At 37.2% G+C, this 12,358-nt stretch overlaps 1 protein-coding gene across 11 annotated transcripts in view; it reads left to right on the top strand.

The window, feature by feature from the left end:
- Positions 1 to 12,358, top strand: part of CDC42BPA (CDC42 binding protein kinase alpha) — a 297,315-nt gene that overhangs the window by 135,685 nt on the left and 149,272 nt on the right. The gene's annotated exons all lie outside the window — the stretch shown is intronic.

The raw sequence follows: 12,358 nt of genomic DNA, 5'->3' as shown, positions 1-12,358 counted from the left end.
CATCCCCAAGAAAAAGAAATGTAAAAAGGCAAAATGGTTGTCTGAGGAGGCCTTACAAATAGTTGAGAAAAGAAGAGAAGCTAAAGGCAAAGGGGAAAATAAAAGATATACCAGTTGAATGTAGAGTTCCAAGGAAAGCAAGGAGAGATAAGAAAGCCTTTCTCCATGATCAGTGCAGAGAAATAAAGGAAAATAATAGAATGGGAAAGACTAGAGATCTCTTCAAGAAAATTATAGACACCAAGGGAACATTTCATGCAAAGATGGGCTCAATAAAAGAAATGGTATGGACCTAACAGAAGTAGAATATATTAAGAAGAGGTGGCAAGAATACACAGAAGAACTATACAACAAAGATCTTCGTGACCCACATAACCACGATGCTGTGATCACTCACCTAGAGCTAGACATCCTGGAATGCGAAGTCAAGAGGATCTTAGGAAGCATTACTACAAAGCTAGCGGAGGTGATAGAATTCCATTTGAGCCATTTCAAATCCTGAAAGATGATGCTGTGAAAGTGCTGCACTCAATATGCCAGCAAATTTGAGAAACTCAGCGGTGGCCAAAGGACTGGAAAAGGTCAGTTTTCATTCCAATCTCAAAGAAAGGCAATGCCAAAGAATGTTAAAACTACGGTACAATTGCATTCATCTCACACACTAGCAAAGTAATGCTTAAAATTCTCCAAGCCGGGCTTCAACCGTATGTGAACCGTGAACTTCCAGATGTTGAAACTGGATTTAGAAAAGGCAGAGGACCCAGAGATCAAATGGGTTTTGGCTCAGTTGGTCTCACTTCTGCTTCATGGTATCTGAAACCAACACAGAGTTCTGATAGGTGTTAAGTGAACTTTGTGGAACATCATGAAATATTGATATATCTTACTCCATTATATGAGGTAGGAACCATTATGTTATCAACAAATATGACATTCATTGGATCATCAAAAAGACAAGAGAGTTCCAGAAAAACATCTGTTTCTGCTTTATTGACTGCGCCAAAGCCTTCGACTGTGTGGATCACAACAAACTGTGGAAAATTCTGAAAGAGATGGGAATACCAGACCACCTGACCTGACTCTTGAGAAATCTGTATGCAGGTCAAGAATCAACAGTTAGAATTGGACGTGGAACAACAGACTGGTTCCAAATCAGGAAAGGAGAACGTCAAGGCTGTATATCATCACCCTGTGTATTTAACTTATATGCAGAGTACATCATGCAAAGTGCTGGACTGGATGAAGCACAAGCTGGAATCAAGATTGCTGGGAGAAATATCAATAATCTCAGATATGCAGATGACAACACCCTTATGGCAGAAAGCGAAGAAGAACTAAAGAGCCTCTTGATGAAAGTGAAAGAGGAGAGTGAAAAAGTTGGCTTAAAATTCAACATTCAGAAAACGAAGATCATGGCATCCGGTCCCATCACTTCATGGCAAATAGATGGGGAAACAATGGAAATAGTGAGAGACTTCATTGTCTTGGGCTCCAAAATCACTGCAAATGGTGACTGGAGCGATGAAGTTAAAAGATGCTTGCTCCTTGGAAGAAAAGCTATGATCAACCTAGACAGCATATTAAAAAGCAGAGACATTACTTTGTCAACAAAGGTCCGTCTAGTCAAGGCTATGATTTTCCCAGTGGTCATGTATGGTTGTGAGAGTTGGACTATAAAGAAAGCTGAGTGCCGAAGAATTGCTGCTTTTGAACTGTGGTGTTGGAGAAAACTCTTGAGAGTCCCTTGGACTGCAAGGAGATCCAACCAGTCCATCTTAAAGGAAATCAGACCTGAATATTCACTGGAAGGACTGATGCTGAAGCTGAGACTCCAGTACTCTGGCCACCTGATGCGAAGAGCTGACTCACTGGAAAAGACCCTGATGCTGGGAAAGATTGAGGGCAGGAGGAGAAGGGGACAACAGAGGATGAGATGGTTGGATGGCATCACTGACTCAATGGACATGGGTTTGGGTGGATTCCGGGAGTTGGTAATGGACAGGGAGGCCTGGCGTGCTGTGGTTCATGGGGTCGCAAAGAATCTAACACGACTGAGTGACTGAACTGAACTGAACCATCCTCCTCCTTCACATCCTCTTCCTCTAAGAAAGTGAAGTATCACAGATTTACTTGTTATATATTACTGGTGAAATAGTTTTCTTTTTATCACTAAGAAGGCTTTTGTTTTGCCTTGAAACTAATTTTGTATTGTAAAATACAAGTATACCAGGCTTTGGTAGGCATATCCCTCTGAATTTTTACATCTTGTTTTTATGCTTTTCATTTTGAGCCTCTCTTTAGTATATGGCAGTTAGTTATTCTACTTGCTGATCCAGGAAAAAAAATCTATGATGGTCATTAGTGATTATTTTTGTGCTTTAATTACTTGTTTCAAGAAATGTGTTGATTTTTACAATATGATTTTGGATTTATCAAAAGCAGTCAAGTGAGTAAGTGTAAGTTTTGAAACGGATTCTGAAGACAGAAGTGCCTAGATAACATAACAGTGTATAAATACATTTTAAAGTAATTTCATATTGTTTTAGTAGTACCATCTGAGAATTATTTGAAGAAACTTCAGCCAGAAGAATGCAAAATATGGCTAGCCATTTTCTTGCAAGTTGGTGGCTGATTTCATTGTAAAATAGAACATGCTGGGTTTTGGCTCAGTTGGTCTCACTTCTGCTTTGTGGTATCTGAAACCAGTACAGAGTTCTGATAGGTGTTAAGTGAACTTTGTGGAACATCATGAAATATTGATATATCTTACTCCATTATATAAAGTAGGAACCATTATGTTATCAACAAATATGACTATTGTGTGTATATAAAAAGTACAATATCATCATATACTTATTAAAAAGAAAAGTCTGTCAAACTATTTGATTACTCATTAGCGTCTAATGTAAATAATTATATGGTATTTTAAAATAGAAAAATTTTCCCATTACCTTGCTATTTTCCCGCTATTTCTCATTATTTAATTTTAGCAGTAGAAATACTTTGGTTAATCTTAGATGTATATTCAGTAACCCTAGCACCAAGCACAATCTGTGGTACATAGTGATTATTCAGTTGTTAGCTGATTAAGGGATTAATAAAAACTGTAGAAGAAAATTGATTAGGTAAATGTTAGGGCTTTCCTGCAGCTCAGCTGGTAAAGAATCTGCCTGCAATGCAGGAGATCCTGGCTCGATTCCTGGGTCAGGAATATCCCCTGGAGAAGGAATAGGCTATTCACTCCAGTATTCCTGGGCTTCCCTGATGATTCAGACAGTGAAGAATACCCCTGCATTGCAGGAGACCTGGGTTCCATCCCTGGGTTGGGAAGATCCCCTGGAGAAGGGAAAGGCTACCCACTCCAGTGTTCTTGCCTGGAGAATCCCATGAACAGAGGAGCCTGGCAGGCTACATACAGTCCACAGGATTGCAGAGAGTGGCACGACTGAGCCACTTTCACTTTTAAGCATAAATAAGCCTTTATTCATAGTGCTAGGGCATGAGACGCTTTCAAGGAATATACTGCTTGTTATGGAATGAGGATGTGTTCCCACCACCCCCAGTTCATATGATGAAGCTCTTAGTCCCCAGTATGTCTTTAGGAAGTAATTAGGTTAGATGATGTCATTAAGATAGGGTCCTCATGATGGGATTAGTGAAAGAAGGTAGCAGAGTGTGCTCCCCTCTCCCCCAGCCTGTGAGCACACCAAGGAAAGGCCGTGTGAGGACACAGCTGGAGGGCAGCCATCTGCATGCCAGAAAAATAGTCCTAATTGCAAGCCGAACCCTGCTGGACGTTGATCTTGGACTTCCCAACCTCTTGCACTGTGAGAAAATAAATTTCCTTTGTTGAAGCCACCCAGTTTATGGTATTTATCATGGCAGCCCAAGCTGACTTAGACATTGCCTCAGGAAGGAAAGGGAGTTTTTATAGAGTTTAGCAAGTGAGGTCATGTGGAGGGAATATAGGAAGAGCTACCTCGTTTAATTGTGCTTTGCTTTATTATACGTCAATACACTATGCTTTTTGTAAATTGAAGGTTTATGGCAACCTTGCATTGGAAGATGATTGTTATCATTCTTAAGTAATAAAGCATTTTTAAATTCAAGTATGTACATTGTTTTTTTAAGACATAATACTAGACTACAGCATAATGCTAGACTCACTAGACTACAGTATAGTGCAAACATAATTTTATATGCACTGGGAAACCAAAAACTTCATGTGACTTGCTTTATTGCTGATAAGCTTGATTGCAGTGGTCTGGAACCTAACCTGCAATATTTCTGAGGTGTACCTGTAGTGTCAAAGGCTGTTCTCAGAAGAGAAAGCAGTTATTCTGCAGTTTAGGAGCTGGCGATTGGCCAGTTGGGATTTCAACCAGAGGAGTGGAGGCAAAGATCATGGGCAAAAGGGAATGTGAGAAATGACTGAGCTGGGAGGGACAAGGTCATAGGAGGTCCACTGATGAAAGAAAATCGTATACCATTGACTGTTACACAGTTTTAGGTTCTTCTCCTTAGTGATACATTGTTTAAGTACTATGTAAACATGTGTTAAAATGATTATGTTAATATATAACACAAAAATAAAGAGCATAAAATAATAAGCCCATAAATTTTCTCAAGGTAATTTTCAGGGTTGGGCCTTAAAAAAAAAAGCTTTTTATTTTGACACCATTTTAGATTCACAGGAAACTGCACTCAGTTCAAAAAGATCTCATGTACCTTTTACTCATTTTCCCCCTTTGTTCCATCTTACCCCGTGCTTAATAAGGGGCTTCCCAGGTATTGCTGGTGGTAAAGAACCCACCTGCCAGTGCAGGAGACACAAGAGGCGTGCTTTTGATCCCTGGGTCTAGATCCCCTGGAGGAGGGCATGGCAACTCACTCCAGTATTCTTGCCTGGAGAATCCCCATGGATAGAGGAGCCTAGCAGGCTGTGGTCTGCAGGATCTTGAAGAGTCAGACATGACTGAAGCAACTTAGCATGCACACGCATATCGTGCTTATTGGGACTTTTCTTTCAGTGATACCATGGGTAGTAGTTTAATCCACATTTTATCATCCCTGGACTCCCTGTTCTTTTCTTCTTTTTCCCATAATCTCTTTCCTATGTCTTGCTTCCACGTGCATATTAGAGTTTGGTCTGCTGGATTTGAATTTTTTTTTTTAAATTTTATTTTTAAATTTACAAATTGTATTAGTTTTGCCAAATTTCAAAATGAATCCACCACAGTTATACATGTGTTCCCCATCCTGAACCCTCCTCCCTCCTCCCTCCCCATACCATCCCTCTGGGTCGTCCCAGTGCACTAGCCCCAAGCATCCAGTATCGTGCATCGAACCTGGACTGGCAACTCGTTTCATACATGATATTATACATGTTTCAATGCCATTGGATTTGAATATTTATTTCTGTAATTAGAAACTATTTTAATTTCATGGTAGACTTTCTTTGAGTTACACTATAGGTGTGAGTTGTCAGTTTCACTTGTTTCCTCTTGTTAATTGTATCTAGATGGTTTCTTGAAGGACACGGATCAATAAAAAGATTAGAATTTGGGCAGCCACTGTTGGGAAAGATAAGTTTGAGAACAGTTATCGACAGAATGTTATGAATAACTTTTTTCAGTTGTAAGCTTCAAATTAATATTCCTATTAAAAATTCACATGTATGACTAACAAAGAGGCAGTTTGTGACATAATTTTACCAGTGTTGGTTTCCTTTTCTTTATTACTGATGTAATATGTATTTGACAAAATTATGATACAATTTTAATAAACATTTTAGTTGTAATGTTTTAATACAGCATGCTAATTTTTTTGTATATTGGTGTATAAAGAGGAGGAGTGGGAAGACCAGGAAATAAAAGCATTCATATGTGAGAGCCTACATCCCCAACCTGTATAAGTGATGAAAAGGAACCAGATGGGAGACACTGACATGATGTTGATGAAAGGAGAGACATGTGTCCTAAATGAGTAGTTAGTTCTCAGTAATCAATCCCTGTGCAATAATCCAATTGTGGTTTCTGGACTGGGGCTGAAATACACATAGGTGCAACCTCTCTAGTTGATTTTGTTGTCCATCCAGGGTTGAAAATTGCTGCGTTGAAGGTTAACTAATGTTATTATATCCACATTTTACTATTATAGGAATAATATTTATAATAATCATGCTCTAGTACTGATAACCTAGTGAAATGTTAAAATAAGAGTGACCTATAGAATATTTCCCTTTAATATGGTCATTGTTTTGGGATGCTTTTTTATTCTTATAAAGAAGAATAATATAGAATAATTGTTAATTATATATATAACAGTTATATAAGTAATTGTTATACATAAAATATATCATTATAAATATTAATTTTGACTTAGAATTTTAAATAATATTGTTCTTTTTAAGTTAAATGTTTCAAGTCAAGTGTTCTTTTTAAGTCAAATAATACTTTTCCTTGGAGATAAAGAAAATTACAGATTACAGAAGCTTTAATTAATGATAAATGGTATGACTCATATTCAAATTAAGAAGAAATTTCTTATAAATGGAGTCATTCATCATATATTTTTTTTTTGGTCTGATGTCCTTTGATCAGCATAAGGTTTTTGAGATTCATCCGATTTGATCTTTCCTTCTTGCTGAGTAGCCTTCCACTGACAGTTTATTTTTCTGACAGTTTATTCACCTACCTGCTGATGGTCATTTGAGTTTTTTCCAGTTTTGAACTGTTAATGTATATAGCTGCTATGAACAGTCTTTTACTTCACCTGGTTTTATGGAAGAGTGGTCCTTTACTTTTAATTGAATCCTGTTTAAACTGTTTTAGAAAATTTGAAAATTTTAAAGGCCATTTACCTTACTTTATGAAAATAGTAAAACCTTAACAACAAAACTTGACAAGGATAGTACAAGAAGAAAATGTTACATGAAACAATGTCACTTATGAGTATAAAGGTAAGGTTTTAATAAAAATTGAATTCAGTAACATATATATTATATATTTTCAATGCTAAGATAAACTTAATATCTCTGAAAGTTTTTAATCACTTCTGAAATTATAGTAGTCAGTATGTTCTTTTAGTGGCATATGATTTACTAGTGTATCTTTATGATAGAATTCTAGACTCAGTGACTGGTGGCACATTAAAAACAAAAGTGTGACCATGTAGGTTTTATCCCAGGATGCAAGGAAGTTTCAACATTAAAAAATCGATTTGAGCAGAGGGAGGCTCATGAGTGAGGAGACATAACTGTAATTATGGCTGATTTGTGTTGTCATACAGCAGAAATCAACACAACATTGTAAAGCAATCTTCCTCCCATTAAAAATTTTTTAAAAATAAAGGACCATGAAAAGAAGAAAAATCTATTTGTGTAATACACTGTATTAACAGGTTAAAGAAGAAAAACCATAAAAGAAAATACCAAAAATGACAACAGAATTGAATATCCATTCCTGATACTTTCAGCAATGTGAAAGTAGAAGGAGATTCTCTTAATATTGAGGTTCTACTAAAAATCTAAACCAAAGATCATATTTAATGGTGAAATATTAGAAACATGCCCATTAAGATTGGAAGCAAATTGAGAATGTTTCTGTGAAGAAAGTCGTATTCACAATAAGTACGTAAGATTACTGATAACAAAAGATGGGTAAGCTCTTTGTGAAAAAATATTCAGTATTATTGAAGGACATAAAAGAAGACTTGTAACTAATATATAATGTGTCTATATACATTAAGTAAGATATAATGTGTCTATAGTGTTAATTGATACATGGATGGAAAAAGTCATATTGCAAAGATACCATTTCTCTTCAGATTACTCTGTAAAGTCATTGTGCTGTGCTCAGTTGCTAGGTCGTGTCTGACTCTTTGCAACTCCATGGACTGTAGCCTGCTAGGCTCCCCTGTCCATGGGATTTTTCCAGGCAAGAATATGGGAGTGGGTTGTCATTTTCTTCTCCAGGGGATCTTTCCGACCCAGGGATTGAACCTGTGTCTCACGGATTGAACCTGTGTCTTCCGCATTGACGGGCGGATTCTTTACCACTGCTGCACCCTGGAAGCCCAAAGTCATTGTGATTCCCATCAAAATCTCAATATGTTTTATAGAGCTTACTAAGCTAATTCTAGCATTTATCTGGAAGAGCCATGGCAATTTAAAAACATGATCTACTGGTATAGAGAGGTCATATAGAGCTGTCATGATAAAGACAGTGTGATATTAGTCTAAGTATAGGCATGTAGATAGGGCAGCCCTACCTCTGTTTGCCTATGACAGTTCCAGTTCATGCCTGTTGTCCTGTTAATAGGCTCCCTTTTGTTCCAAAGACTGTTCATTGAAATTACATGGGAAGTCCTGAAATAGATCCACTTGATTTATGACCTCGGTGCTATTAAGAATCAGTGGTAAAAGGATGTCATTCAATAAATGGTATTGGGACAAAAAGAAATATAGTGTGGCCTTTATCTCACACAAAATAAAAATTAATTCCAGGGAGAATAAAGACTTGAAATGAAAAATAAAACTTTTAAAAGAAAATATAGGACACTGTCTTGATGACTCCTGGGAGGAGAAGATAAGGGAGCTACCTTAGGACAAAAAAGGCAAATTTTGAGAGTAGAATGGTGGTTGACAGGGACTGAGGGTATGGGAAACAGGGAGAACTTGGTAAAAGTGTACAGACTTGAAGTTTTAGGATGTATAAGATCCAAGGAGCTAATGTATAGCATGATGATGGTAGTTGATAATATCTTTTTGCCAGGAGAGTAGAACATAAGTGTTTGCACACAAAAAAAGTAAATATATTCGATGAGATGATGAATGTGTTAACTAAATGGTGAAGATCCTTTCACAATGTTGTGTATATCAAATTAATTATCATTTTGTACACTTATAAATGTATTGCAGTACTGCTTGTCAATTCTGTCCCCGTAAAGCTGAAAAAAGACAAAAAAAATGATAAATTATAAGGCTACATTATCATTAAATGCTTTTTTATGAATAAGAAAGATCCATTAAAAATATGGGAGAACAAGCCCACATGCTGGGAGAACAGATTTCTAACACATGTAGGTAAATTTGAGGAAACAAAATTCCTGAAGATAAACCAAAAACAAACAGTACACATACAATATAAAAAAAGGCATAACATTTTAATTAGCATTTCATTGAAGAAAAATCTAAGACGACCATTCAGTTCAGTTCAGTCGCTCAGCCTTGTCCGGCTCTTTGCAACCCCATGGACTGCAGCTCACCAGGCCTCCCTGTTGATCACAAACAAAAGTCTTAATTTTAATAGTAATCCTGCTTGTAAAATTAAAAACATACTTGTCTTTTCATAGCAATTCCACTTCTAGATAGTGTGGGGAAATGTTCCTGTATGAGTTTAAGGAGGTATTTGTAAAAAACATTCATCTCAGAATTTTGTGTAATAGCAAAATAAAAATCTAAAACAACCTAAAATTGTTGGGAATAATTTAAATTCTATAATCTGGAGAATTGATAAGTAAATTACATGTATGAAAATATTCCATATAGCATTTAAAATAATGAACTAAAACAATATGTGTCAACATGGATAAATTTTAAAAACATAGTATTAGATTAAAACCAAGTTTCAAAAGGATACACACAGTTTAATATCAATTATAAAGTTTAAAGACATTCAGGGAAGTATATAGTCAATGATTGCATATACATGTACTAATAAAGTATTCATGGATATCAGATCAGATCAGATCAGTTGCTCAGTCGTGTCCGACTCTTTGCAACCCCATGAAACCCAGCACGCCAGGCCTCCCTGTCCATCACCAACTCCCAGAGTTCACTCAGACTCAGGTCCATCGAGTCGGTGATGCCATCCAGCCATCTCATCCTCTGTCGTCCCCTTCTCTTCTTGCCCCCAATCCTTCCCAGCATCAAAGTCTTTTCCAATGAGTCAACTCTTCACATGAGGTGGCCAAAGTACTGGAGTTTCGGCTTCAGCATCATTCCTTCCAAAGAAATCCCAGGACTGATCTCCTTCACAATGGACTGGTTGGATCTCCTTGCAGTCCAAGGGACTCTCAAGAGTCTTCTCCAACACCACAGTTCAAAAGCATCAATTCTTTGGTGCTCAGCCTTCTTCACAGTCCAACTCTCACATCCATACATGACCACAGGAAAAACCATAGCCTTGACTAGACGGACCTTTGTTGGCAAAGTGACGTCTCTGCTTTTGAATATGCTATCTAGGTTGGTCATAACTTTCCCTCCAAGGAGTAAGCGTCTTTTAATTTCATGGCTGCAGTCACCATCTGTAGTGATTTTGGAGCCCAGAAAAATAAAGTCTGACACTGTTTCCACTGTTTCTCCATCTATTTCCCATGAAGTGATGGGACCAGATGCCATGATCTTCGTTTTCTGAATGTTGAGCTTTAAGCCAACTTTTTCACTCTCCACTTTCACTTTCATCAAGAGGCTTTTGAGTTCCTCTTCACTTTCTGCCATAAGGGTGTTGTCATCTGCATATCTGAGGTTATTGATATTTCTCCCGGCAATCTTGATTCCAGCTTGTGTTTCTTCCAATCCAGCGTTTCTCATGATGTACTCTGCAAAGAAGTTAAATTAGCAGGGTGACAATATACAGCCTTGACATACTCCTTTTCCTATTTGGAACCAGTCTGTTGTTCCATGTCCAGTTCTAACTGTTGCTTCCTGACCTGCATACACATTTCTCAAGAGGCAGATCAGGTGGTCTGGTATTCCCATCTCTTTCAGAATTTTCCACAGTTTATTGTGATCCACACAGTCAAAGGCTTTGACATAGTCAATAAAGCAGAAATAGATGCTTTTCTGGAACTCTCTTGCTTTTTCCATGATCCAGCAGATGTTGGCAATTTGATCTCTGGTTCCTCTGCCTTTTCTAAAACCAGCTTGAACATCAGGAAGCCTGGCTTGGAGACTTTTGAGCATTGCTTTACTAGCGTGTGAGATGAGTGCAATTGTGCGGTAGTTTGAGCATTTTTTGGCATTGCCTTTCTTTGGGATTGGAATGAAAACTGACCTTTTCCAGTCCTGTGGCCACTGCTGAGTTTTCCAAATTTGCTGGCATATTGAGTACAGCACTTTCACAGCGTCATCTTTCAGGATTTGGAATAGCTCAACTGGAATTCCATCACCTCCACTAGCTTTGTTCGTAGTGATGCTTTCTAAGGCCCACTTGACTTCACATTCCAGGATGTCTGGTTCTAGGTCAGTGTGGATATATAGTAAACACCAAATTCAGGATTGTGGTTGCTAACCTCTGGGGAGTGGAGGAAGAGGGTTATATCAGGAAGGGAAATGAGATACTAGAGGAGTATCAATACTATCTATAATGCCTTGTTAAATATTTTCCATTTCATTAACTATTATAAATACATAATTTATTTCTCCTAGGTTTTAGTAATTCCTATTTTCCTTATAACTGCAAATATTATTGATGTTTATAAATTCTGTCTTTATAATTTCTTTTGTCTTCTTTAAAATCTGAGAAATCTGCCAGTAGCAGTTATGTATAATGATTATATAGCTTTAATGTTTTTAAAAATAGAATAAAGTACAGTTTTCCCTGCATCAGAATATGGTTTAGGTAATATCTAAGGTTCCTTCTAGCACTAAAGTGTACTTTTTTAGTGTTTTCCAAACAGCAGAAAATCTTTTCTTAATATAGCATTTCTGACAGTCAAGGTTGTAAGTTCAAATATTGAGGATTATGAAACCCGTTTCCCATCCAGGTTGTTGTTTTTAGTCTGTCTATCTGCCTGTCTATATTAAGCAATCAGCTAATACAGGGGTCAGAAAACTTTTTCTATAAAGGGCTAGGTAGGAAAAATGTTCGACTTGGAAGGCCATAGTCAGAACTGCTCAGCTCTGCCCTTGTAGTGGGATACCTGCCACAGAGTTTTGCAATACTGTAAAAACAAATGCCAAAACTGGAGTGATAGAGCTTGTTATTAATTAGATTTGGATATCTTACGAGGCTTGACTTAACATCTGTAAATAGCTTTATATAGTGTAGATCACTATTAAGTAGTAGTTTCAGTTGTTTTCCAAATCAGTTTTATGAAACAGTTATTTTTGTGTAATGACCTGCAGTAACTGAGTATTTATCTACATTTATGTTCAGGGTCTAGGAAGTATATTTTTTCCTGTTCAATTTCATGGGTTAGAATCAAGTGATTATGACTTTTCTTTGTATGCAGAAAGTAGGCCTACCGTAGTCACATTGGAAACTGTGCATATCTTAAGGAAGCAGGGTAAGGCTAATGTAGCCTGAGAATTACCAAGCACTTTTTATCTCCAGAACACTGAAACTGCAGATGT

Source organism: Bos taurus, chromosome 16, assembly GCF_002263795.3.
Source record: "Bos taurus isolate L1 Dominette 01449 registration number 42190680 breed Hereford chromosome 16, ARS-UCD2.0, whole genome shotgun sequence".
Taxonomy (NCBI): Eukaryota; Metazoa; Chordata; class Mammalia; order Artiodactyla; family Bovidae; genus Bos; species Bos taurus.
Note: the sequence above shows the minus strand (reverse complement) of the source record. Positions and strands in the feature narration are given on the sequence as shown.